Source organism: Chionomys nivalis, chromosome 16, assembly GCF_950005125.1.
Source record: "Chionomys nivalis chromosome 16, mChiNiv1.1, whole genome shotgun sequence".
Lineage (NCBI taxonomy): Eukaryota > Metazoa > Chordata > Mammalia > Rodentia > Cricetidae > Chionomys > Chionomys nivalis.
Genome location: NC_080101.1, coordinates 67,892,691 through 67,905,151, shown reverse-complemented (window position 1 = coordinate 67,905,151; position 12,461 = coordinate 67,892,691).

Here is a 12,461-nt window from a genome sequence, read left to right as displayed (position 1 = left end):
CATGGTGGTTGGTTCTGCAATGCTCCTGCTCTTCTGGGGGGGGGTTGTTCTAGGCAGTATCAGCTGACTGGGAAAAGTTGCCTCTGGGCAAGAAGGCAACTCCAAGAGGCTCCTGGAATCCCTATCTCCAGTGAGGTCTGGATGGGGCGTGTGTACTCTCAATGCATATGCATCCAGGGGACACCTGTCCTGCTTAGAAACTTTTGCCGATTTTAGCTGCAGCTAAGAACTGGGGCTAATAGTGACATCAACATCAGAAGCTTGACAACCTGCAAATGCTACATTAACATTAGCGGCATCCACTCAAGAAAGAGTGATGACTAGTGGTCACCAAGCATTTGAAGATGACATTAGGTGAGAGGAAAAATGACCAGCAGGCCTGATCCTGCCACCAGGCTACTGAAGGAATGGAACAGGTAGCAAAGAATTCACCTCTAGTATGACCTGGGCCTTGGCTCATTATAGGACACACACACAGCCTCAAACACAGGCCTTGAGGCCTAAAATGCTACGAGGATTTCCAACATAAGATGTGGGATTGAGGAGGTGAAATGGACTAGTTTATAGCAAGCTGCCATTTCCTTGGCTCAAGTCAATGCCTCACCAGTGTGATAAAACCCAAAGGCTATACCTAGGTCTGAGTGGGCCTGAGGAAGCAAGTGCCATAGGAGTGCGAGCTGGGAGCTAATCTAGTCCCAGGACACTGGCAGAGCAGGATTGAGCCAGCGACCTGATCCTGAGCAGCCTAGAAACAGTGAACCCTACCAGAACAGGTACAGGGAGTAACTGCTGAGGATCCACACATGAATCTGGGACCTTCAAGGAAGTAGACCTAAGTCAGGACCCCTGTGGGTCTGGGTGTGAATCTAGAACTTCTGAGGAACTAGGCCTGAGCCAGGACCTCTGCCAGTCTGGGAAGAAATCTGGAATCTCTGCGGCAATAGACAGGAATCAGAGATCTCTGCAGGGCCAGGCATGAGTCTGGGACCTCAGAGGGAGTAAGCCTGAGCCAGGACCTCTGTGGGTCCCAGCATTGGCCTGGACATCAAAGGGAATAGGCAGAAATCAGAGATCTCTGCAGATCCAAGCTTGAGTCTGGGACCTCTAAGGGAGTCAGCCTGAGCCAGATCCTCTGAAGTTCTGAGTGCACCTGAGTCTGGGAACTCTGAGGCAGTAGACTGGAGCCAGAGACCTTTGCAGGACCAACTCCAAGCCAGAGACCTCTGCAGGAGTGCATCCAGAACAGGATTTACAGAAACAGGTCAAAGATGGTAATCTAAGACATAGTAGGCTTGAGAAAGCAAACTCCAAAGGAGCAGAGCAAAGCCCATGAGTGCTGAACTATCTCCAGGAACATGGAGTAACCAATGGGGTAACTAGAACTGTGACACTGACTGTACTATGAAGAACAACCATCTGAGATTTGGATGCACTGACACATAGAAGATTAATCAACAGAATCTCATACAGACCCAACCACATATTAGAGGAAAAGATGAGTAGAAAAGGCAAGAACTCACGCAACATCACAAAGAACAACACAACACCAGTAAAACCTAAAGACCTTACAACACCAAGACTTGAACAACCAAATATAGATAAAGCAGAAGAAAATGATCTAAAAGTAACTTCAAAAGAATGTTTGAAACTCTTAAAGAAATGAGAAATTCCCTCAAAGAAATGGAGGAAAAGACAAACAAAAAAATCAGCAAATCCCTTAAAGAAAACAAAGAAAAAGCAATCAAACATATGAAAGAAACTACTCAAGACATGAAAACTGAAATAGAGAAAATAAGGAAAACACAAGCCAAGGGAATTATAGAAACAGAAATCATGAGAAAATGAGCAGGAACCACAAATGCAAGCATGAACAGCAGAATACAAAAGATTGAAGACAGACTTTCAAGCACTAAAGATACAATGGAGAAAATAGACTCATCATTTAAAGAAAATATTAAATCTAACAAAAGCTTAACCCAAAATATCCAGGAAATATGGGACACCATGAAAAGGCCAAATCTAAGAATAGTAGGTATAGAAGAAGGTGAAGAAGTTCAACTAAGAGGCACAGAAAATATATTTAACAAAATCATAGAAGAAGACTTTCCCAACCTAAAGAAAGATATGCCTATGAAGATACAAAAAGTTTACAGAACACCAAATAGACTGGATCCAAAAAAACATTCCCTCGCCACATAATAATCAAAACACTAAACATTCAGAGTAAAGAAAGAATATTAAGAGCTGCAAAGAAGAAAGGCCAAGTAACATATAAAGGTAGACTTATCAGAATTACACCTGCTTTCTCATTGAAGACAATGCAAGACAGAAGGGCTTGGTCAAGCATTAAGAGACCATGGATGCCAGCACAGACTAATATACCCAGCAAAACTTTCAATCACCATAGAAGAACAAGATATTTCATGACAAAACCAGATTTAACCAATAATAGCCACAAACCCAGCCCTACACAAAATACTAGGAGGGAAACTCCAACCCAAGGAAATGGGCTACATCAATTTATAAAAACAGACAATTGATGGTCTCATAGCAGCAAACCCCAAAGAAGGGAAAAATGCACAAATTAATATTGCCAAAAATGAATACTAAATTAACAGGAGATAGCCATTACTGCTCATTAATATCCCTAAATATAAATGGACTCAACTCACCTATTAAAAGGCTCAGGCTAACAGATTGGGTATGAAAACAGAATCCTTCCTTCTTCTGCATACAAGACACATCTCAACTTCAAAAACAGACATTATCACAGAGTAAAAGGCTGAGAAAAATATTCCAATCAAATGGACCTAAGAAACAAGCTGGTATAGCTATCCTAATAGCTAACAAAATAGACTTCAAGCTAAAATCAATCAAAAGAAACAAAGAAGGACATTCCATATTAGTCACAGGAAAGATTCATCAAGAGGAAATCTCAATACTGAACCTCTATGCCTCAAATACAAGGGCACCCTTATATGTAAAAGAAACACTTCTAAAGGTTAAATCAGACATTAAACCCCACACACTAATAGTGGGAGACTTCAACACTCCCTTCTCACAACTGGACAGGTCAGTTAGACAAAAAATGAACAGAGAAATAAGAAAACTAGCATGTTATGACTCAAATGACTTAACAGACATATTTGAAATATTCCATCCAAACAGAAAAGAATATATTTTCTTCTCAGCATCTCATGGAACCTTCTCAAAAATTAAAAACAGCTCTCCGTGCTTGGCTTAGGTACAGGCGACATGGCAAAATGCACCAAGAGATCCGGATTGTCAGGAAATGTGGGACCCGCTATGGTGCCTCCCTCCGGAAAATGGCGAAGAAAATTGAAATCAGCCAGCACACCAAGTACACGTGCTCCTTCTGTGGCAAGAACAAGATTAAGAGAAGAGCCATCGGCATCTGGCACTGTGGTTCCTGCATGAAAACAGTGGCTGGTGGGGCCTGGACCTACAACATGACTTCTGCCATCGTTAAAAGAAATGGACAATTTTTAGATAAATACCACACACCAAAATTAAATCAAGACCAGGTGAACAATTTAAATAGACCTATAAGTCGCAAGGAAATGGAAGCTGTCATCAAAAACCTCCCAACAAAAAAAAAGCCCAGGACCAGATGATAATACTTATACTCCTTAATGTGTTTCACATAATAGAAACAGAAGAGTCACTGCCAAACTCTTTTTATGAAGTTACAGTTACCCTGATACCAAAACCACACAAAGACTCAACCAAGAAAGAGAATTACAGAACAATCTCACTCATGAACATCTATGCAAAAATTCTCAATAAAATACTGGCAAACTGAATCCAAGAACACATCAATAAAATTGTCCATTATGATCAAGTAGACTTCATCCCAGGTTCAACATAATGAAAGTTTATCAATGTAATACATTATATAAATAAACCGAAAGAAAAAAACCACATGATCATTTCATTAGGTGCTGGAAAAACATTTGACAATATTTAACACCCCATTTATGATAAAGGTCTTGGAGAGATTAGGGATACAAGGATCATACCTAAATATAATACAGCAAGCCAATAGCTAACATCAAACTAAATGGAGAGAAACTCAAACGATTCCACTAAAATCAGGAACAAGACAAGGCTGTCTATTCTCTCCCTATCTCTTCAATATAGTGCTTGAAGTTCTAGCAATAGCAATAAGGCAACATAAGGAGATCAAGGGGATTCAAATTGGAAAGGAAGAAGCCAAACTTTTGTTATTTGCAGAAGATATGATAGTGTACATAAGTAACCCCCAAAACTCTACCAAAGAACTCCTACAGCTGATAAATATGTTCAGTGATGTGGCAGGATACAAGATCAAGTCAAAAAAATCAGTAGCCCTCCTATACACAAGAGATAAAGAAGCAGAGAGGGAATCAGAGAAACATTTCACGATAGCCACAAATAGCATAAAGTATCTTGGGGTAACAGTAACCAAGGAAGTGAAAGATATATTTGACAATAACTTTAAGGCTTTGAAGAAAGAAATTGAAGAGGGTACCATAAAAATAGAAGGATCTCCCATGCTCTTGGATAGGAAGGATCAACATAGTAAGAATGGCAATTCTACCAGAGGCAATCTATAGATTCAATGAAATCCCCATCAAAATCCCAACAAAATTCTTCACAGATCTTGAAAGAATAATAATCAACTTTATTTGGAAAAACAAAACACCCAGGATAGCCAAAAAATCCTATACAATTGAGGAACTGCGAGAGGCATTACCGTCAATGACATCAAACTCTATTACAGAACTACAGTAATGAAAACAGCTTGGTATTGGCATAAAATCAGAGATGTTGACCAATGGAATCGAATTGAAGACCTGGATATTAATCCACAAACATATGAACACCAGATTTTTGATAAAGGAGCTAAAATTATACAGTGGAAGAAAGTAAGCATCTTTAATAAATGGTGCTGCATAACTGGATGTCACCTTATAGAAGAATGAAGATAGATCCATATATATCACCATGCACAAGACTCAAGTCCAAATGGATTAAAGACCTCAATATAACTCTGACCACACTGAACCTGATAGAAGAGAAAGTGAGATGTAGCCTAAAATACATGGGCACAGGAGACCACTTCCTAAATATAAACCCAGTAGCACAGACAATATGGGTAACAATGAATAATGGGACCTCCTGAAACTGAGAAAATTCCATAAAGCAAAAGACACAGTCATTAAGACAAAAAGGCATCTGAATGGGAGATCTTCACCAACCCCACATCAGACAATGTTCTGATCTCCAAAATATATAAAGAACTCAAGAAAGTAGACATTAAAATTCTAAATAACCCAATTAAATAGTGATGTACTGAAGTAAACAGAAAATTCTCAACAAAAGAATTTCAAATGGCCAAAAGATACTTAAGGACATGTTCAACTTCCTTAGCTATCAGGGAAATGCAAATCAAAACAACTTTGATATACCATCTCCTGTCAGAATGGCTAAGATAAAAAACACTAATGGTAGCTTATGCTGGAAAGGATGTAGAGCAACAAGGTGAACACTCATCCATTTCTGGTGGGAATGCAAACTTGTGCAACCACTTTGGAAATCAGTGTGGCAGTTTCTCAGAAAATTGGGAGTCAACCTACCTCAGGATCCAGCAATACCACTCTTGGGAATATATCCAAGAAATGCCCTATCATACTACAAAAGCATTTGTTAAAACATGTTCATAGCAGCATTATTTGTAATAGCCAGAACCTGGAAACAACTTAGATGCCCCTCAATGGAAGAATGGATAAAGAAAGTTTGACATATCTACACATTAGATTACTACTCAGCAGTAAAAAACAATAACATCTTGAATTTTGCATGCAAATGGATGGAAATAAAAAATACTATCATGAGATAACTCAAACCCAAAAATATGAATATGGTATGTACTCACTCATTAGTGAATTCTAGCCATAAACAAAGGACACTGAGCCTATAGTTCGTGATCCTAGAGAAGCTAAGTAATGAGGTTAACCCAAAGAAAAACATAAATACATCCTCCTGGAAATTGGAAGCAGACAAGATCTCCAGGTTGGGAGCATGGGGGTGGGAGTGGGGTGGGGGGAAGGGGAGATGGGGAGAGAGAAGGGAGAAGGGGAGGGTTGGGGAGAGCTTGGAGGAGTGGGATGGCTGAGATGGAGTATGGACTGATATGGGAGCAGGGGAAAATATATCTTAATTAAGGGAGCCATTTTGGAGTTGGCAAAAGGCTTAGCTCTAGAGGGGTTCCCAGGTGTCCATGGGGATGTCCCCAGCTAGGACCCTGCAGTGGATGAGAGGATGCCTGAAATGGCCTTGTCTTGTAGTCAGACTGATGATTATCTTGAATATCACCATAGAACCTTCATCCAGAGACAGATGGAGATGGAGACAGAGACCCACATCGGAGCACTAGACTGAGCTCCCAAGGTCCAGTTGAAGAGCAGAAAGAGGGAAAATATAAACAAGGAAGTCAGGACTGCGAGGTGTTGGTCCACTCACTAAGACAGTGTTCCTGATCTAATGGGAGCTCACCAAAGCCAGCTGGACTGGGACTGAACAAGCATGGGATCAAACTGGATGCTCTGAATGTGGATGACAATTGGGGCAGATTGAGAAGCCAATGATAATGGCACTGGGATTTGTCTCTACTGAATGTACTGGCTTTTTGAGATCTTAGTCTATTTGGATGCATACCTTCCTAAGCCTGGAGGGAAAACAGAGGGCCTTGGACTTCCTATAGGCAGGGTACCCTGCTCTCTCTTAGGACTGGAGGGGGAAGGAATGAGTGGGGGAGCAGGAGGGAAATGGGAGGAGGGGAGGAAGTGGAAATTTTGAATGGTATTATTTATAAAGAAATAAAAAATAAAGAAAAAAAAGAAAGAATTTTAAGAAGACACCAGAAAGTTGAAAGATCTCCCATGCTCATTGGTAGGCAGAATTAACATACTAAAATGGCAATCTTACCAAAAGCAATCTACAAATTTAATGCAGTGCCCATCAAAATCCCAGAAAAATTCTTTACAAACCTCAAAATAATGATAATCAACTTCATATGGAAAAGCAAAAAACCAAGGATAGCCAAAACAATCCTGTACAATAAAAGAACTTTTGGAAGCATCACAATCCCTGACTTCAAACTCTACTACAGAGCTACAGTACAGAAAATAGCCTGGTGTTAGCCTAAGAACAGACAGGAGGGCCAATGGAACTGAATTGAAGACATGGATATTAATACACCCACCTTCAAGCACCTGATTTTTGATGAAAAAGCAAAAAATATAAAATGGAAAAAGAAAATATATTTAACAAATGGTGCTGACATAATGGATATCAACATGTAGAATGCAAATAGACCCATATCTATCACCATGCACAAAACTCAAGTTAAATGGATCAAAGACCTCAACATAAAGCCAGACACACTGAACCTTATAGAATAGAAAGTGGGAAGTACACTTGAATGCATTGGCACAGGGAATCACTTCCTAAATATAACTTAGCCAGCACTGACACTAAGAGAAACAATTAATGAATGGGACCTCCTGAAACTGAAAAGCTTCTGTAAAGCAAATGACACGGTCAACAAGAAAAAATGACAGCCCACAGAATGGGAAAAGATCTTCACTAACCCCACATCAGACAGAGATTTGATCTCCAAAATATACAAAGAACTAAAGAAATTGGTCACCAAAAGAAAACATAATTCAATAAAAAATGGAGTACAGACATAAACAGAGAACTCTCAACAGAGGAATCTAAATTGGCTGAAAGATACTTAAGGAAATGCTCAACATCCTTAGTCATCAGAGAAATGCAAATCAAAACAACTCTGAGAATCTATCTAACACCTGTAAGAATGGCCAAGATCAAAAAACTGATGACAACTTATGCTGGAGAGGTTGCGGAGGAAAGGGGAACACTCCTGCATTGCTGGTGGGAATGCAAGCTGGTACAGTCCCTTTGGATGTCAATGTGGTAATTTCTCAGAAAACTAGGAAACAACCTTCCTCAAGTCCCAGTAATACCACTTTGGGGTATATATCCTATATCCAAAGGATGCTCAATCATGCAACAAGGACATGTGCTCAACTATGTTCATAGCAGCTTTGTTTTTCATAGCCTGAACTTGGAAACAACCTAAATGCCCCTCGACCAAAGAGTGGATAATGAAAATGTGGTACATTTACACGTTGGAGTACTACACGACAGAAAAAAAAAATGACATCTTGAATTTTGCAGGCAAATGGGTGGAGCTAGAAAACATCATTTTGAATAGGTAACCCAGATACAGAAAGACAATTATCGCAGGTACACACCCATAAGTTGATTTTAAAAATAAAGCAGAGAAAACCAGTCTACAAATCACAATCCCAGAGAACTTAGACAATGAGGGCACTAAGAGAGACATACATAGTCTAATGTATATGGAAAGTAGAATAAGACAAGATCTCCTGAGGAAACTGGGAGCATGGGAACAATGGGGAAGGGCTGAACAGGAGGGAAGAGGCAGGGAGGGTAGCAGAGAAAAATGTAGAGTTCAATAAAAATTCAAAAAACCCAAAGGCTCCCAGAGAAATGACAACAAGGCCAGGACACTCCAAGTGTGTTGGTCTCCACTGAAGGAGATGCCTGGGTGAAAATCAACCTACCACAGTGCTCCATCAAGTTCAAACTGATGATCCCAAAGGCTCAGGCTACAAATGACCAGCTTGCAGCCTTGAAAGATGGGACAGAAAGTGTCTTCTCCTTTTGGTACTTAGACCAACCCCATGCAAACCTGCCTGGAGATCCACAGAAATATAGCACATTTTGGTTTTAAAACAAAAAAGGTCTGCCTCTAGGTTAGCATGAAGGAGTCTGTGGTTAACAAAGTCACCTGAGAATTCTTAATGTAGAAATAACTTCTACTTATCAATGTCAAACAGAAAAGCAAGCAGGCTTTCCCATGCAGTGATGGTAAACAGTAGCTGTCAGCCCTCACCCCCACCCCCACAGTGGTTTCTGAGCAGGACACAAGTTCACATCAGCATTGGACACTCAGAACAAATGGCTGCAGAAAGTGCATGGGAAAAAATCCCATCCCACACAAAGAACTAGTAGTGACTGTTATCACCAGCTTGAAAACCTGCTTCTTCTGAGACCCTCATGAATGTCTGCGTGCTCTTAGAGTAAAATGAAAAGGATCCCCGCACAGGGCAGGCCTAGACCCTGGCACATGATGCAGAGGCAGAGGGTCAGAGTTTGAGCTTAGCCTGCTGACTCAGAGGAAACAGTCTAAGGCAGGCAGGCAGGCAGGCAAAAAAAACACTGAAAAACATCACACTAAAGAGTAGCCCTGTGGTGCTTGCTTGACTGGCTTCTACATCAGTCACATATCGCAAAGTCTAATTAAGGCTTAGAAAAATTTCAAGTGCCATTTCTAGTTTTCAAGGACAGCATTTGTTGCAAAGCACAACAATTGGTTAAAATTAAAAAAAAACCTTTCACATACAAGGGAATACATGGAAATACCTTTAAAAAGCCCTCCTTTAGAAGAAATTCTTCTTGGCGAGGTCTGTTTGTTTCTTCCCAGATCATCAGGAACCATAAACATGTCCCCCATGAAAGTGTCTGAAGCAGTCTACATACAGCACAGAAAGGCACAGTGCTGACCACCAGGCCCCTTCACTGCTAGGAAAATGGAGGAGTGATGCGGAAGATAATTCCCTTACAGGAACAGCCTAAGACCCACTTCCTCTGACTAGGACCCATGTCCTAATAGCCCAATTGCTGTGATGTCACCAATGGGTCATCCATGGAGAAGGTCAGCACAAGCACACTTCAATCACCTCTCAGTGGTGCCACCAGATAGAGAGTAAGCACAGGAGCCCTTAGGAGGCTACTCTACATCCATACCATAACAGGTCACAACTTTGATAATGATGTGTTTATTTATTTCATAGAGTGACCCCAGAACACTGTCTCCATTCTTTACGTAAGAGTTTTGAACTGAGTGAGCAGCTGGTATGTGTGTGCTATCTGCATATATACAACTCTGACCATGCACCACCTGCTTAGACAATAATGATGACACTGTCAGTGCTTTTTAGTTATTTTTTAAGTGAATTTTTATGTGTGGATGTTTTGCCTGTGTATTTGCCTGTGCACCATGTGTGTGCTTGATGCCTAAGGAAGTCAGAAGAGGGTATCAGGTCCTCAGGAAGTAGAATTTCTAAGAGTTGTGAGCCACTATGTGGGCTCTAGAGTTTAACCCAGGTTCTCTGGAAGAGCAGCCAGTGCATTTAGCTGCTGAGAGATCTGTCCAACACATATATTGCTTTTTCCAAGTATGGTATAGAACAATGTATGCCATAGCAATTACATGGATATGTATCATGGGCAGAACTCATCAATGATTCTGTAACATCAGCAATGAACACTAGTGGCTTGTATGCTTACCCACTTGAATTAGCTTCCCCACTTTACTCACTAGGTGAAAATACTTTTCAGAGGAAGAGATGTACACCTGTGATCCCAGCACTTGGGACACAGGAGCAGGAGAATCTCGAGTTCTTTGAGCTCCTTTACATTCATATATTCAAAAAAGTTCTCAGAACTGCAGCCTCCAATTCAGGACTCCTTCCCTCCCTCTCTTTCTCCCTGCTTTCTGTTTTGTTTTTCAAGACAGGGTTTCTCTGTGTAGACCTGGCTGTCCTGAAACTCACTTCATAGACTGGCTGGCCTCGAACCAATAGAGACACACCTGCCTCTGCCTCAGGAGTGCTGAGATTAAAGGCATGTGCTACCCTGACCAGTTTCCCTTTCTCTATTAAGCACACTGCAGTATATCACTGATTTCCACCATCCCCACAGAACCAGTGGTCTTACTAAGATCACTATTATTACTACTCAGTATTTCACAGACACCTAGGATAGGACCAAACATCATAACCCACACTCCCTCTCTCTCCTTTTCCTCTTTCTTTCATTTTTTTTCAAACATCATTGCATATAATCCAGGCTGACCTTGAGTTTATTATAACATGGAAACTGATCTTGAACTCCTAAGTCTCCAGTCTCCACATCCTGTGACTGACTCCATTCCTTGACTTTTGCAAAGCTCTTCTGTCCTGAACTTCCAGGACATTGGCTCTACAGGGTTTATCCCTTTCTATTGTCCCTGTTCAGACTCCTTTGCTCTTCTGTCTTTGAGATCTGTAACACCTAAGCCTCAGGCCATCCAGGGCTTGCTCTTTGAATGGATCTTCTCTGCATGCCCTCTCCACTGGAAATCACAATCTTACGACTTTAAAAAGCAACTGGCCTTAAATGCTACTCGTCCATAGATTTTATATCCAATAGAGACCAACCCTCAACTTCCAGGCATGTGTATGAGAGTTCCTGATCTACAGCCTCGACTTTGATGTTTAATAGACACTTCAGAATGTAAGCCTTCCACTCCAGAGGGAAGCTCTGGATCTCATCCTCAGCAGTTTCTTTTCTCATTTAACCTTTTCCAAACCATGAGTCAGTGCTGATGCAGCCCTGTGCCTCCTCCTTCTTTCCCTCCTCTCTCCACTTTAAAAAAGGAACCAACACCCCAAATACTCATTTATTCTTTGTGTGTGTGTGTGTGTGGTGTGCCCACGTACCAACATGTGCATATGAAAGTCAAAGGGACAACTTTCTCACTCCTTCCACCTATATTTGGGTCCCAGGGCTCAAACTCAGGTTTCCAGGCTTGGAAAACAAGCACCTTCGCCCTCTGAACTATCTCCTCAGGCTGACTTTGTACTCTTGTAAATACTTGACAACAGCAATTCATTAAAATTCATGACGACTCTCTCACTGTCACATTATCATTTCATGGACTAGCAAGCTGAGGTATAAAGAGGTGAAAAAACATAGTGAATGGCCCATAAATTATTCCTCATCAGTGCATGAATGAATGATTGTGTGATCTCACTTATGTAATGATTACAACCTAGGGATTCCATAGTTGGGATGTCCCCCAATTGAGCTACAGCCATGTGTACTCAAAGTAGCTGGGATACAGAGGCAAGCTTCCATTCAAGTTGGTCCAAGACACATGAGCATTTGGGGACATTGTTCCTTCTCATATCTTTCCCATTTATGGTTATCTAGAAAAACCTCAGGGTGCCCAGGAAGTTAATTGTTATTATTGTGTATTTGCTGTGCTGAGATAAAATCCAGGGTCTTGGACATGCCAGGCAATGGCTTTACCACTGAGCTCCATCAAGCCCTGCCCAGGAGGTTACTAAATCTGTAGTAGGGCTGTGCCTGGCCCACTTTGTCAGCAGACATACTGATGGTATGTCATCTCTTCCTGAGTACTGGAGACAGGCTAATCAATTGTCTCTTTACCCTAAACAGTAGAGCCTTTCAGTAATGATGTCTTATAGTTGAGGAAACTTTCCAGTGGCCTATTGTATGGG